The sequence below is a fragment of the Pseudophryne corroboree genome, chromosome 1 (genome assembly GCF_028390025.1).
Source record: "Pseudophryne corroboree isolate aPseCor3 chromosome 1, aPseCor3.hap2, whole genome shotgun sequence".
In the NCBI taxonomy this organism is placed as follows: domain Eukaryota; kingdom Metazoa; phylum Chordata; class Amphibia; order Anura; family Myobatrachidae; genus Pseudophryne; species Pseudophryne corroboree.
Window position 1 is genome coordinate 718,635,139 of NC_086444.1, and position 16,956 is coordinate 718,652,094.

The 16,956-nt window shown below is 47.2% G+C and overlaps 1 protein-coding gene across 1 annotated transcript in view; it reads left to right on the forward strand.

Annotated features, from left to right (window-relative positions):
* The first annotated feature begins 224 nt into the window (after window positions 1-224).
* SMIM24 (small integral membrane protein 24) overlaps window positions 225-16,956 on the forward strand; it is a 283,770-nt gene continuing 267,038 nt past the window's right edge. Inside the window, exon 1 of the mRNA XM_063915468.1 lies at window positions 225-540. The gene's annotated coding sequence lies outside the window, so the exon portion shown is untranslated. The remainder of the gene's footprint in view (window positions 541-16,956) is intronic.

Here is a 16,956-nt window from a genome sequence, read left to right on the forward strand (position 1 = left end):
CGTATTGCCGCCGATCCGCGTGCATTGTCGGAAACGGGGCCAAAGCCGACAGGTTTTGGCCCCGTTTCAGACAATGTCAGTCTGACTTTTAAAAAGTCGGGTTTTGCCCAGCATTGAATAGAGAGCTGTCGGGTCCTTTCTGCCCAAAAGGACCTGACAGCTATTGGTAGATGAGAGGAGGAGACTAGGGAGAGCATGAACCCAGTGGCTGCAGCAGCGTGTGTTTCCTGCTGCATATTCCTGCTGCCATCCTTCATCAGCCCGGCGGTGTGCAGCTTAGACCTCCCGTGGCTGCCCTCATAGACGTCTCCCGTGGTCACTATCGCGGGTGTCTCCTGCTGCTGAATTCCGTTGCCATCCTCCATCGGCCCGGCGATGTGCAGCTGAGACCTCCGGTGGCATCACACGCCGCCACCTGGGACCGGATATAGGGGGTTGATCGGCGCTTCAATCCCTGCTGCCCGCAGCTGCCTCCCCTGCTGGTTGGCTTGATCCTTAAGCACTTTATCTTTAGGCTGGTCCGGAGCTGATGTGTCCCAGGTAAGCTGCAGATCGCACAGACAACTGCAGCCTCTTGCTAGAGCCAGGTGGTCGCTGCCGTGAGGTCTGGCGGAGGTGCCCCATCCTCCAGCTACGCTGCTGCAGCCGCTGGGTTCCTGCTCTCCCCCGTCTCCTTCATCCGACTTTTTTTAAAGTCGGATTGAGATTGTCGGATCCATTTCGCCAAATGCATGTTGGAATGGATCCGACTTTAATTGAATATACCCGTAGACTGATTCAAATCGACCTTTTAAGTAAATTTTCTCCTGTGTCTGTTTATCGTGTTTATTGAGGACTCTCCATATATTCCTTATCTCTGTATTGATAAGTGTATCCTGCATCAATTCAGTCTGCACACATTTTGCCAGCATAATTACCAACTTGTGAATATTGCTATTGTTACTTGTGTGTAACTGCATTCCAAGGGGTCATAACACCTAGGTCTTTTCCTCTGTCCAAATTTTGTTACCCTTTTTCTAACATCCATTTACCTACATGACAATGCTGTTTTTCTAGGTCTTCTCTCTTACGTTGATCCAAACAATTTCCTTCTCGGTGAGCAGCAAACTCATGTGATCAGTAGACCCCATACTTCCAGATGAGTAGCTTTCTCAAATCTTACAGTAGTGTTTACCCTCAAATGGTTGTTCCAGAACACCATAAGGTTTAGAGTTGACAATAGCAACTATGGAGCTCACACACAATTATTGTAATGGATTAAAGTTATTGGTTGATAGTAACCAAATCAAAAATTATATACAGTTTAGTATTCGTTTCTAGTTAAATTATTCAAGCAATATACGTGTATAGCTACAGTATTGATACAGCAGTGTTTGAGTACTAATAGTCTACTTACAGCTACAAAGTAATGTTAAAATTTATAATAATAATTTAAAAAAAAAAACTGTCACATGACCGCCAGGATGCTGAACGCATCCCATTCACACAAGACCTCAGGTACCTACAATTGATATGACTGCTGTATATGCATGTCCGGTCTGCTTCTGTTCAGTATATTGTATAACTCCATCGATTACAAATTGACATGACAGGCAGACAAACTAAAAGATGGATATTCCTGAGCTGTTAGATGACCAGGTTTATCAAACCTTGAAAGTAACGGATACAAATGGAGGATGAATACCAGCACTTTGTGAGTGTGCCTCAGTTTCTGTGCCTATTTTACTAATGAGCAATCTGGAGTTCCTGCCAACTGTGCACAATCCAAAGTTCAAGATGCCCTACAACCGTTGTGCACTCCGAAGTTCCTAACATCGTCCCACTGACGTGCAAACTGGACTTCCTAACACCCTGCTAACAGTGTGCAAGTTAAGGGGGGTACACACGGAGAGATCCGTGCTTAAAATCTAAGCAATCTTGCTAGATTGCTTAGATTTTAAGCACGGATCTGCCGTGTGTATGCCCTCCAGCGATAGCGATGCGCGGCCCCGCGCATCGCTATCGCCGATGCTAGATTGAGCTGCATGCAGGCTCAATCTAGCGGGTCGCTCACTTCACCGTTGTGTGAAGTGAGCGGCCCCCCGTCGGCTTTCCCCCTCGCTCAGCACATCGCGCTGTGCTGAGCGGGGTGAGAGATGTGTGCTGAGCGGTCTGTGTTAAGATCGTTCAGCACACATCTCTCCCATGAGTACCCCCCTTAAGAATTCCTGACACGCTGCTACTAGTGCAATACTAAAATACTGTTTCAGCCTGAGGATTCCAAAACCATTATTCTTAAGAAATCTTGTATGATTTTAAGTTCCTTAAACAATGCTACACAATCAGCTATAGGTACTGTAGAACTCATTTTGTGACGCATAGTTGTTCACATACAAGGTGAAGATTAGAACCGTTGGCTGTAGCTATAAACCAAAATTGCCAGCAGTGAAACAGTGCATCTCTGGGCTCAATAGTAAAATTTGGATTATGGCCTGGTTATACCCATATTTAGTTTACAGTAGAGCAGTGGTTCTAAAACTGTGTCCCTAGGCACCATGGGGTTCCTCGGGACACTTGCAGGGATGGCTTGGGTTGGTGGTCCGGACCAATTCTAATTATTTATGGTCAATATAATAGGCAAAACCAGTGCTGGTGGCTGCCAATCATAAAACATGTGGACAAACAGAAGCAAATCTTGTCCCTCACCACACAAATGAACCTAAGGAATAATAATAATAATAATAATAATAATAATAATATAAACACAATTTACTTAATTTAAAATTTCTTTCTAAATTTCTCAAAAATAAACTTTTGGCCTAGGGGTGCCGTGAAAATAAATTCTGATATACTAGGTTGCCGTGATTCAAAAAAAAATTGAGAACCGCTGAGAGAGAGCATTTCAGGGGCTTTTTCTGAGCATACTCAACATGAGTCTCTGAGAGAAGTAAAAACATGGCATGCAATAAGTTTAAATATCCCCTTCCATGCGTTACAAGCGCTTACTGATATCCTAAAAATTACTTGCTAATTTGCCGGTAAAGTAAAATACATTTGTATATTTATTTCAAATATATCACAAACGTGGTGTCAAGAATCAAATCAAACCTTCACTGGATGATTATTTTGTGAGTGGTAAAAGAATAATTTAAATTACAAATAAAATTGGCCTTATATCAAAGTTTAAACAAAGAAAATTTATTGAAAGCGCTGTCCAGTTTTAAGGAATCTTTTATTTAAAATATTGAATCACCAAAACTATATGCATTCACAATTAAAAACCAATCCTATGGGTCTCTATATATAAGAGATCCAACTATAACCGATGGACATCACAGTATTCCAAAGCTATATTTATGTCTTTGTAATACTTAGTTACAACACAGCTGTGAACAGTGAATACAATTTTAAAAGTAACAGATGCACCTTATTATACAGAAACAATTATATCAATAGCTCATATGGGTAGTTATATAATTCTTCTCCCGCAATGTGCATCAATAAACAATCAACAGCCTTTCGATGTAAAAGACAACCCCTCGGGGGTTATATATTTAGTAAAACACAGTCCCAGACATATCTAGAGAGATATATTTCTCTGACGTCCTAGTGGATGCTGGGAACTCCGTAAGGACCATGGGGAATAGACGGGCTCCGCAGGAGACTGGGCACTCTAAAAGAAAGATTAGGTACTATCTGGTGTGCACTGGTTCCTCCCTCTATGCCCCTCCTCCAGACCTCAGTTAGAATCTGTGCCCGGCCAGAGCTGGGTGCTCCTAGTGGGCTCTCCTGAGCTTGCTAGAAAAGAATGTATTTATTAGGTTTTTTATTTTCAGTGAGATCTGCTGGCAACAGACTCACTGCTACGTGGGACTGAGGGGAGAGAAGCAAAACTACCTGCTTGCAGCTAGCTTGTGCAGGGCACTGGGGGGGGGGCGCCCTGGGCAGCAGTTATAATACCTTTTGGCATAAAATACACATAATACAGTCAGTTAACTGTATATGTGTAAAAACCCCCGCCATTAAGTTACAGAAAACGCGGGACAGAAGCCCGCCGCTGAAGGGGCGGGGCCTTCTTCCTCAGCACACCAGCGCCATTTTCCCTTTACAGCTCCGCTGGAAGCAGCTCCCCAGGCTCTCCCCTGCAGTATCCTGATACAAGAAGGGTAAAAAAGAGAGGGGGGGCACATAAATTTAGGCGCAAATAAGATATTTAAGCAGCTATTGGGTAAATCACTTTTTATAGTGTGAATCCCTGTGTTATATAGCGCTGTGGTGTGTGCTGGCATACTTTCTCTCTGTCTCCCCAAAGGACTTTGTGGGGTCCTGTCCTCAGTCTGAGCATTCCCTGTGTGTGTGCGGTGTGTCGGTACGGCTGTGTCGACATGTTTGATGAGGAGGGTTACGTGGAGGCGTAGCAGGGGCAGATAAATGTGGTGTTGCCCCCGACGGGGCCAACACCTGATTGGATGGATATGTGGAAGATCTTAACCGACAGTGTCAACTCCTTACATAAAAGGTTCGATGACGCAGCAGCCTTGGGACAGCCGGGGTCTCAGCCCGCGCCTGCCCAGGCGACTCAGAAGCCGTCGGGGGCTCATAAACGCCCGCTAGCTCAGATGGTAGACACAGATGTCGACACGGAGTCTGACTCCAGTGTAGATGAGGATGAGACAAATGTACAGTCTACAAAGGCCATCCGATGCATGATTACTGCAATGAAAGGTGTATTGCACATTTCTGAAATTAACCCGGTTACCACCAAGAAGGGTATTATGTTTGAGGAGAAAAAGCAGCCAGTGACTTTTCCCCCATCTGATGAGTTAAATGAATTGTGTGAAGTAGCGTGGAGTTCCCCTGATAAGAAACTAGTGATTTCTAAGAGGTTACTGATGGCGTACCCTTTCCCGCCAACGGATAGGTTACGTTGGGAAACATGCCCTAGGGTGGACAAGGCGCTCACACGCTTATCTAAAAGAATGGCACTGCCGTCTCAGGATATGGCCGCCCTAAAGGAGCCTGCGTATAGAAAGCAGGAAGCTATCCTGAAGTCTGTGTATACACACTCTGGTACTCTACTGAGACCTGCTATTGCTTCAGCCTGGATGTGTAGTGCTGCAGCAGTATGGACTGATACCCTGTCAGACAACATTGATTCCCTCGACAGGGATACTGCTTTGCTAACCCTCGAACATATAAAAGACGTCGTCTTATAAATGCGGGATGCCCAGAGGGACATTTGCCTGCTGGCATCTAGAATTAATGCAATGTCCATTTCTGCCAGGAGAGTATTATGGACTCGGCAGTGGACAGGTGATGCTGATTCTAAAAAACATATGGAGGTTTTGCCTTATAAGGGTGAGGAATTGTTTGGGGACGGTCTCTCGGACCTCGTATCCACAGCAACAGCTGGGAAGTCGACTTTTTGCCTCAGGTTCCCTCACAGCCTAAGAAAGCACCGTATTATCAAGTGCAGTCCTTTCGGCCTCAGAAAGGCAAGCGGGTCAGAGGAGCATCCTTTCTGGCCAGAGGCAAGGGTAGAGGAAAGAAGCTGCACCAGGCAGCCAGTTCCCAGGAACAAAAATCCTTCCCTGCTTCCACTAAGTCCACCGCATGACGTTGGGGCTCCACAGGCGGAGCCAGGTGCGGTGGGGGCGCGTCTCCGAAACTTGGATCTCTGGGCTGTACAAATTTAATCTCAGGGATACAAGCTTGAGTTCGAGGCGACTCCCCCTCGCCGTTACCTCAAATCTGCCTTGCCAGCTGCTCCCAGGGAAAGGGAGGTAGTACTGGCGGAAATTCACAAGCTGTACCTCCAGCAGGTGATAATCAAGGTCCCCCTCCTTCAACAGGGAAGGGGTTACTATTCCACAATGTTTGTGGTACCGAAACCGGATGGTTCGGTGAGACCCATTCTGAATTTAAAGTCCTTGAACACTTATATAAAGAAATTCAAGTTCAAAATGGAATCGCTCAGAGCGGTCATTGCAAGCCTGGAAGAGGGGGATTTTATGGTGTCGCTGGACATCAAAGATGCTTACTTGCATGTCCCCATTTACCCACCTCACCAGGAGTACCTCAGATTTGTGGTACAGGACTGTCATTACCAATTCCAGACGTTGCCGTTTGGCCTGTCCACGGCACCGAGAATATTTACCAAGGTAATGGCCGAAATGATGATACTCCTTCGGCAGAAGGGAGTTATAATTATCCCGTACTTGGACGATCTCTTCATAAAGGCGAGGTCCAGAGAGCAGTTGTTGGTCAGCGTAGCACTCTCTCAGGAAGTGTTGCAACAGCACGGCTGGATTCTGAATATCCCAAAGTCGCAGCTGATTCCTGCAACGCGTCTGCTTTTCCTGGGCATTATTCTGGACACAGAACAGCAGAAGGTGTTTCTCCCGGTGGAGAAGGCCCAGGAATTGTCATCTCTGGTCAGGGACCTCCTGAAACCAAAACAGGTGTCGGTGCATCACTGCATGCGAGTCCTGGGAAAGATGGTGGCTTCTTACGAAGCAATTCCCTTCGGCAGGTTCCATGCAAGGATTTTTCAGTGGGATTTGTTGGACAAATGGTCCGGATCGCATCTTCAGATGCATCGGTTGATCACCCTGTCCCCAAGGGCCAGGGTGTCTCTGCTGTGGTGGCTGCAGAGTGCTCATCTTCTCGAGGGCCGCAGGTTCGGCATACAGGACTGGGTCCTGGTGACCACGGATGCAAGCCTCCGAGGATGGGCTGCAGTCACTCAGGGAAGAAACTTCCAAGGACAGTGGTCAAGTCTGGAGACTTCACTACACATATATATACTGGAACTAAGGGCCATTTACAACGCCCTGAGTCAAGCAGAGCCCCTGCTTCAAAACCAACCAGTACTGATTCAGTCAGACAACATCACGGCGGTCGCCATGTAAACCGCCAGGGCGGCACAAGAAGCAGGATGGCAATGGCAGAAGCCACAAGGATTCTTCGATGGGCGGAGAATCACGTGCTAGCACTGTCAGCAGTGTTCATTCCGGGAGTGGACAACTGGGAAGCAGACTTCCTCAGCAGGCACGACCTCCACCCGGGAGAGTGGGGACTTCATCAAGAAGTCTTCACACAGATTGTAAATCGCTGGGAACTGCCACAGGTGGACATGATGGCGTCCCGCCTCAACAAAAAGCTTAAAAAATATTGCGCCAGGTCAAGGGACCCTCAGGCGATAGCTGTGGACGCACTAATGACACCGTGGGTGTACCAGTCGGTTTATGTGTTCCCTCCTCTTCCTCTCATACCTAAGGTACTGAGGATAGTAAGAAAGAGAGGTGTAAGAACTATACTCATCGTTCCGGATTGGCCAAGAAGAACTTGGTACCCAGAACTACAAGAAATGATCTCGGAGGACCCATGGCCTCTGCCTCTCGGACAGGACCTGCTACAGCAGGGGCCCTGTCTGTTCCAAGACTTACCGCGGCTGCGTTTGACGGCATGGCGGTTGAACGCCGGATCCTAGCGGAAAAGGGCATTCCGGATGAAGTTATTCCTACGCTGATAAAGGCTAGGAAAGACGTGACAGCAAAACATTATCACCGTATATGGCGAAAATATGTTGCTTGGTGTGAGGCCAGGAAGGCTCCTACAGAGGAATTCCAGCTGGGTCGATTCCTGCACTTCCTACAGTCAGGAGTGACTATGGGCCTAAAATTAGGATCCATAAAGGTCCAGATTTCGGCCCTATCTATTTTCTTTCAAAAAGAACTGGCTTCACTGCCTGAAGTTCAGACGTTTGTTAAGGGAGTGCTGCATATTCAGCCCCCTTTTGTGCCTCCAGTGGCACCTTGGGATCTTAACATTGTGTTGGATTTCCTGAAATCACACTGGTTTGAGCCACTTAAGACCGTGGAGCTAAAGTATCTCACGTGGAAGGTGGTCATGCTGTTGGCCTTGGCTTCAGCTAGGCGTTTGTCAGAATTGGCGGCTTTGTCATGTAAAAGCCCGTATCTGATCTTCCATATGGACAGGGCAGAATTGAGGACTCGTCACCAATTTCTCCCAAAGGTGGTATCAGCGTTTCATTTGAACCAGGCTAGGATAGGAGTAGCGTCTAAACATTACCATCGTATTTGGAAAAAATATGTATCTTGGTGTGAGTCCAAGAAATTTCCTGCGGTGGAGTTTCAACTGGGACGGTTTCTCCTCTTTCTACAAGCCGGTGTGGATATGAGCCTGAGGTTGGAATCTGTGAAGGTCCAGATTTCAGCCCTATCCATTTTCTTCCAGAAACCATTGTCTGCCCTCCCTGAGGTTCAGACCTTTTTGGAGGGAGTTCTGCACATCCAGCCTCCCTTTGTACCACTTACGGCGCCTTGGGACCTTAACATGGTGTTGCAGTTCCTCCAATTGGACTGGTTCGAGCCTCTACAGGAGGTTGAGGTCAAATTTCTTACATGGAAGATTGTCACGTTGTTGGCCTTAGCTTCTGCTAGACGTGTGTCGGAGTTGGGGGCTTTGTCCTGCAATAGCCCATACTTGATCTTCCACGAAGATAGAGCTGAGCTCCGGACACGTCAGCAGTTTCTTCCAAAGGTTGTGTCGGCATTTCATATCAACCAACCTATTGTGGTGCCAGTGGCTACTGACTCCTCAATTTCATCAAAGTCCTTGGATGTTGTAAGGGCTCTGAAAATCTATGTGAAGAGGACTGCTCGTCACAGAAAATCGGACTCTGTTTGTTCTGTATGATCCCAAGAAAATTGGGTGTTCTGCTTCTAAGCAGACAATATCTTGCTGGATCAGGTTCAATATCCAGCATGCGTATTCTACGGCAGGATTGCCGTGTCCTACGTCTGTCAAGGCCCACTCTACTCGTAAGGTGGGGTCTTCCTGGGCGGCTGCCCAGGGTGTCTTGGCTTTACAACTTTGCCGAGCTGCAACTTGGTCTGGGTTGAACACGTTTGTAAAGTTCTACAAGTTCGATACTTTGGCCTCTGATGATCTGAAGTTCAGTCAATCAGTTCTGTAAGAGCCTCCGCGCTCTCCCTCCCGTTCTGGGAGCTTTGGTACATCCCCATGGTACTAATGTGGACCCCAGCATCCTCTAGGATGTAAGGGAAAATAGGATTTTGGTTACCTACCGGTAAATCCTTTTCTCGTAGTCTCTAGAGGATGCTGGGCGCCCGCCCAGCGCTTCGTTTTCCTGCTATCATTATTTGATTCAGTACAACTTCGTTTTAGTTGAGTACTTCATTGTTACTTGGTAAGTAATGTTTCAGCGGTTGCTTAATTTTCAAGCCAAGTTAGCTTGATGTGCCTTGTATGTGTGAGCTGGTATGAATCTCGCCACTATCTGTGTTAAATCCTTCTCTCGAAGTTGTCCGTTTCCTCGGGCACAGTTTCTAGACTGAGTCTGGTACGAGTGGCATAGAGGGAGCAGCCAGCCCACACTCTCAAACTATTAAAGTGCCAATGGCTCCTGGTGGACCCATCTATACTCCATGGTACTAATGTGGACCCCAGCATCCTCTACGGACTAGGAGACAAGCATTTACCAGTAGGTAACCAAAATCCTATTTTTAGTGTCCTATCCCCAGATACACATATGCCCCCACAGTGCCAGGTACACATATGCCCCCACATCGCTGCTTGCTCACCACTGCTTGCAGCTGCTGTGTGTCAGGGGAGGAGAGCGCAGTGCGTGCCCCTTCTGCCCCTCAGTGCTCAGTCTAGTGGCGGCGTCTATCTCAAACCAGGCGCACGTTCGTGAGCCAATCAAAGCTCGCAGTCCGGCAGCCAATCAGGAGCCTCTGCTGCCGGTCCGTAAGCTCTGATTGGCTCACGAACCGGCGGCTGGTTTGAGATGCTACACACTGACGCCGGTGGACGGACGGCGGTACTGCGTACCGACTTTTAATTTCTTACTGGTACGCAGTACCATCCCATACCGTCATACTTGCAGCACTGCTTGTACTTGTCTACATTGTCTTGTACTGTTAGTCGTTGCTTTCTTGTCTTGCCATTTTTTTTATGTATTTTGTTAGGCGCTGTGGATCTTTTTGTGGTACCATATAAATAAACTATAACAATAATAATATTAGTAAGTTGATGAAAAAGAATGTGCAGCTGTCAGTGTTGATAGTTACTGCCACTGCTCATTTGTAGCTGGTTTCAATAGATCATAGAAACATAGAATTTGACAGCACATAATAACCACTTGGCCCATCCTGTCTGCCCCTTTTTTATCCTTTAGTTACTGTCAACCCCTTTTGATTCTTAGGGGGACATGTACTAAGCAGTGATAAAAGTGGAGAAGTGAGCCAGTGGAGAAGTTGCCCATGGCAACCAATCAGCAGCTCTATATACTTTTATAGTATGCAAATTATAAATGTTAAGTCTATGCTGATTGGTTGCCATGGGCAACTTCTTCACTGGCTCACTTCTCCACATTTATCACTGCTTAGTACATGTTCCCCTATGTTCTTTGTAAGGATACTCATATGCCTTTCATGCCGATCCCAAGCATGTTTAAATTTCTCCACTGCCTTAGACAGGAACTTCTACTACAGTAAAACAAGTCACTTCCCTTTATTTATCAATGTCATATACTGTATGGGATAAATGTAGATTATTTTATCACTCCTAACCCCATTTTGGAACAATCCTAACATTGCTGTGGGCCAGCACCCAACACACTACCCAACAGTTTAGAAGTATAAGATATATCTTAGAAAGTGGATCAATCACTGCCCCCAGTATCCTTCCACAAACATTTGAATTTGAAGATTAATCCTTAGAATACATCACAGTTCATCTTTATATTAACTCCAACAAAAAGCAAATTGTCATCAGAAACACAGGGCCATACCTGCATTTCTGCAGCAGGGTACACTGTGTTCCATAGGAAAACATTGGGGTGTAGAGTAAATCTTGATCCAGAGGCACCAACAGGCTGTCCCAGGATGCATTGGGGCCTCCTCTGTAACCCCGCCTCCAGGCACTGTGAGCTTAGTTTCGAGTTGGTGCCTGTAGCAGCAGGTCACCTAACAGCAGGGCTGCACTGGGCAGCCCTGAAAAAGCTTTTTCTGACAGAAAATTTCTTCAAAACTGGGCTGTCAGCGCTAAATGTAATTTTGACCCTTCAGCGCTGCAGCTCCATCACTTCCCAAGTGGCATTGCATACTCCCACTTGCTCAGTTCCCGGGTATTTGCAGCGGAGATGCTACGGCTGTAGGCATACGGTCGCAGACGCTCTCCTGGTTCGCGTGGCTGCTACGGGGAGGAGGCAAGAGGGTCCCCCTGGTGGGACCCACCATTAACTCGAATTCCAAGGGGACGGGTTGCGGCGCTGGCATGGCCACTATCACCGAGCAGGGACCACACTAGACCACCAGGGCAATAGAGCACAGGTCACTTATGCCCCTTTTAATAAGGCTCGCTACTACCTGAGGTGGAAGTCCAGCATAGGGGAGCTGGCGCTTGACCTGTAGCCTCTCCCCGGCCCAGGGCGACATCTACTGCAGATTTTCCCGACCTGAAGCTTCCTCACACTCTCCAGCACTCCCTGACTAAGACGTTGGGCGCCATCTTAGAAGTATAGCTGCGGCTAGTCTCTGGGACTTGCATAGCAAGGTCTCCCTTTTAAAGCTGCCTGTACACAGCGCTGTGACTTTACAAACACTTGAGTATTCTACATGTCTATATAGACAGTGTTAGTTAAGAAAAAGTGTACCAAATAAAGAATATATTGTATGAGTATTCTGATATATACCTCCGGTCCAGGACCGCGCTGTGTTCATATACTGTATATATGTACATATATTAGTTCAGTGCAGTTTTATTGTCATACTAATAATTATCTGCATTGCTAATGTGACTGTGTGTGCCTGTATCTGCTGTGAGGTTTCACTTTCAGTGTTTCCCAGAGGTCTATCGCTATATTCTGTACCCTATGGGACTAGGTGCGTCAGGGTCGTTTTATATAGTGCGTCACTGTATTTACCTATTCAGTGTGTACTCAGTCACATAATACCGGATTTATTCGCAGGTGTTGTGTACTGGGGACTCAGGGGAATATTTACTAAGCAGTGACGGTGGACTGCACGCCCCGGAGGTGGGGCCAGTAGGAGCGAGACTCAGGCATTTCAGTCACGTCTGGGTGTCATCCAGCCTGGACCCCTGGGTGCAAGATATTGTGTCTCAGGGGTACAGGCTGGATTTTCAAAATCTCCCTCCTCATCCAGAAGTTGGTGGAGGCACAGGTCATTGTGCCAGTACCACTTCATATGCAAAACAAAGGTTACTATTCAAACCTTTTCGTGGTACCGAAACCGGATGGTTCGGTCAGGCCCATTCTGAACTTAAAATCACTAAACCCCTTTCTGAGGGAGTTCAAGTTCAAAATGGAGTCTCTAAGGGCAGTGATATCAGGTCTGGAGGAGGGGGAATTACTGGTGTCCCTGGATATCAAGGATGCGTACCTCCACATTCCGATTTGGCTGCCGCATCAAGCTTATCTTCGATTCGCACTGTTGGACTGTCATTTTCAGTTCCAGGTCCTGCCATTCGGCCTCTCCACAGCACTGAGGGTATTCACCAAGGTGATGGCGGAAATGATGATTCTCCTCCGCAGACGGGGTGAACATAATTCCATATCAGGACGATCTGCTGATAAAAGCATCGTCCAAGGAGAAGCTGTTACGGTCCATAGCTCTCACGACCCAGCTTCTCAGGGAACATGGCTGGATCCTGATTCTTCACATTTGCAACCAACCAGGAGGTTGTCCTTTCTGGGAATGATCCTCGACACGGAAGTGCAGAGGGTGTTTCTTCCAGAGGAAAAAACGTTGGTGATACAAACAATGGTCCAGGATGTCCTGAAGTCAACCCGGGTGTCAGTTCATCAGTGCATTCGCATTCTGGAAAAGATGGTGGCCTCTTACGAGGCCCTGCAGTACGGGAGGTTTCACGCTCGGTCCTTCCAACTGGATCTCCTGGACAAGTGGTCGGGATCCCATCAACACATGCACCACAGAATACGTCTGTCACCAAAGGCCAGGATTTCACTCCTCTGGTGGCTGCAACTGCCTCACCTTCTGGAGGGCCGCAGGTTCGGGATTCAGGACGGGCTCCTTCTAACCACGGATGCAAGTCTCCGGGGCTGGGGCGCAGTCACGCAAGGGGAAACCTTCCAAGGAAAGTGGTCAAGTCTGGAAGCCAGCCTGCCGATAAACATTCTGGAACTAAGCCGTCTACAACGGTCTTCTTCAAGCGGCCCATCTTCTGAGAAATTGGGTCGTTCAAGTGCAATCGGACAATGTGACAACAGTGGCTTACATAAACCGACAGGGCAGAACGAAGAGCAGAGCTGCAATGTCAGAGGTAACAAGAATCATCCTCTGGGCAGAAAAACACGCATTGGCGCTGTCAGCAATCTTCATTCTGGGAGTAGACAACTGGGAAGCGGACTTCCTCAGCAGACACGATCTCCATCCAGGGGAGTGGGGTCTCCATCCGGAGGTGTTCAAGGAGGTAACAGATCTTTGGGGCGTACCCCAGATCGACATGATGGCCTCTTGTCTCAACAAGAAGCTTTGACGGTATTGTTCCAGGTTGAGGGACCCGCAAGCAGTGGCGGTGGACGCCCTAGTGACTCCGTGGGTGTTCCAGTCTGTGTATGTGTTTCCTCCACTTCCATTCATCCCAAGAGTTCTAAAGCTCATAAGGAGAACAAGGGTTCAAGCGATCCTCATTGCTCCAGACTGGCCAAGAAGGGCTTGGTACGCGGATCTTCTGGATCTACTGCAAGAAGAGCTGAGGCCTCTTGCTCTTCGGGAGTACATGCTGCAGCAGGGGCCATTCGCCTATCAAGACTTACCGTGGCTACGTTTGATGGCATGGAGGTTGAACGTCTGATACTAGCTCGAAAGAGTATTCCGAACAAGGTTATACCTACCCTGATACAGGCTAGGATAGGAGTAGCGTCTAAACATTACCATCGAATTTGGAAAAAATATGTATCTTGGTGTGAGTCCAAGAAATTTCCTGCGGTGGAGTTTCAACTGGGACGGTTTCTCCTCTTTCTACAAGCCGGTGTGGATATGAGCCTGAGGTTGGAATCTGTGAAGGTCCAGATTTCGGCCCTATCAATTTTCTCCCAGAAACCATTGTCTGCCCTCCCTGAGGTTCAGACCTTTTTGGAGGGAGTTCTGCACATCCAGCCTCCCTTTGTACCACTTACGGCGCCTTGGGACCTTTAACATGGTGTTGCAGTTCCTCCAATTGGACTGGTTCGAGCCTCTACAGGAGGTTGAGGCCAAATTTCTTACATGGAAGATTGTCACGTTGTTGGCCTTAGCTTCTGCTAGACGTGTGTCGGAGTTGGGGGCTTTGTCCTGCAATAGCCCATACTTGATCTTCCACGAAGATAGAGCTGAGCTCTGGACACGTCAGCAGTTTCTTCCAAAGGTTGTGTCGGCATTTCATATCAACCAACCTATTGTGGTGCCAGTGGCTACTGACTCCTCAATTTCATCAAAGTCCTTGGATGTTGTAAGGGCTCTGAAAATCTATGTGAAGAGGACTGCTCGTCACAGAAAATCGGACTCTCTGTTTGTTCTGTATGATCCCAAGAAAATTGGGTGTTCTGCTTCTAAGCAGACAATATCTCGCTGGATCAGGTTCAATATCCAGCATGCGTATTCTACGGCAGGATTGCCGTGTCCTACGTCTGTCAAGGCCCACTCTACTCATAAGGTGGGGTCTTCCTGGGCGGCTGCCCAGGGTGTCTTGGCTTTACAACTTTGCCGAGCTGCAACTTGGTCTGGGTTGAACACGTTTGCAAAGTTCTACAAGTTCGATACTTTGGCCTCTGATGATCTGAAGTTCAGTCAATCAGTTCTGGGAGCCTCCGCGCTCTCCCTCCCGTTCTGGGAGCTTTGGTACATCCCCATGGTACTAATGTGGACCCCAGCATCCTCTAGGACAGGCTTTCCCAACCACGGTCCTCAAGGCACACTAACAGTGCATGTTTTAGTGATATCCAGGCTTCAGCACAGGTGACTTAATTAGTAGCTCAGTTATTTCGATTGAACCATCTGTGCTGCAGTCTGGATATCACTAAAACCTGCACTGTTGGTGTGCCTTGAGGACCGTGGTTGGGAAAGCCTGCTCTAGGATGTAAGAGAAAATAGGATTTTGGTTACCTACCGGTAAATCCTTTTCTCGTAGTCTCTAGAGGATGCTCGGCGCCCGCCCAGCGCTTCGTTTTCCTGCTATCATTATTTGATTCAGTACAACTTCGTTTTAGTTGAGTACTGCATTGTTACTTGGTAAGTAATGTTTCAGCGGTTGCTGAGTTTTCAAGCCAAGTTAGCTTGATGTGCCTTGTATGTGTGAGCTGGTATGAATCTCGCCACTATCTGTGTTAAATCCTTCTCTCGAAGTTGTCCGTTTCCTCGGGCACAGTTTCTAGACTAAGTCTGGTACGAGTGGCATAGAGGGAGCAGCCAGCCCACACTCTCAAACTATTAAAGTGCCAATGGCTCCTGGTGGACCCATCTATACCCCATTGTACTAATGTGGACCCCAGCATCCTCTACGGACTAGGAGAAAAGGATTTACCAGTAGGTAACCAAAATCCTATTTTTAGTGTCCTATCCCCAGATACACATATGCCCCCACAGTGCCAGGTACACATATGCCCCCACATCGCTGCTTGCTCACCACTGCTTGCAGCTGCTGTGTGTCAGGGGAGGAGAGCGCAGTGCGTGCCCCTTCTGCCCCTCAGTGCTCAGTCTAGTGGCGGCGTCTATCTCAAACCAGGCGCACGTTCGTGAGCCAATCAAAGCTCGCAGTCCGGCAGCCAATCAGGAGCCTCTGCTGCCGGTCCGTAAGCTCTGATTGGCTCACGAACCGGCGGCTGGTTTGAGATGCTACACACTGACGCCGGTGGACGGGCGGCGGTACTGCGTACCGACTTTTAATTTCTTGCTGGTACGCAGTACCACCCCATACCGTCATACTTGCAGCACTGCTTGTACTTGTCTACATTGTCTTGTACTGTTAGTCGTTGCTTTCTTGTCTTGCCATTTTTTTATGTATTTTGTTAGGCGCTGTGGATCTTTTTGTGGTACCATATAAATAAACTAACAATAATAATACTAGTAAGTTGATGAAAAAGAATGTGCAGCTGTCAGTGTTGATAGTTACTGCCACTGCTCATTTGTAGCTGGTTTCAATAGATCATAGAAACATAGAATTTGACAGCACATAATAACCACTTGGCCCATCTTGTCTGCCCCTTTTTTATCCTTTAGTTACTGTCAACCCCTTTTGATTCTTAGGGGGACATGTACTAAGCAGTGATAAAAGTGGAGAAGTGAGCCAGTGGAGAAGTTGCCCATGGCAACCAATCAGCAGCTCTATATACTTTTATAGTAGCAAATTATAAATGTTAAGTCTATGCTGATTGGTTGCCATGGGCAACTTCTTCACTGGCTCACTTCTCCACATTTATCACTGCTTAGTACATGTTCCCCTATGTTCTTTGTAAGGATACTCATATGCCTTTCATGCCGATCCCAAGCATGTTTACATTTCTCCACTGCCTTAGACAGGAACTTCTACTACAGTAAAACAAGTCACTTCCCTTTATTTATCAATGTCATATACTGTATGGGATAAATGTAGATTATTTTATCACTCCTAACCCCATTTTGGAACAATCCTAACATTGCTGTGGGCCAGCACCCAACACACTACCCAACGGTTTAGAAGTATAAGATATATCTTAGAAAGTGGATCAATCACTGCCCCCAGTATCCTTCCACAAACATTTAAATTTGAAGATTAATCCTTAGAATACATCACAGTTCATCTTTATATTAACTCCAACAAAAAGCAAATTGTCATCAGAAACACAGGGCCATACCTGCATTTCTGCAGCAGGGTACACTGTGTTCCATAGGAAAACATTGGGGTGTAGAGTAAATCTTGATCCAGAGG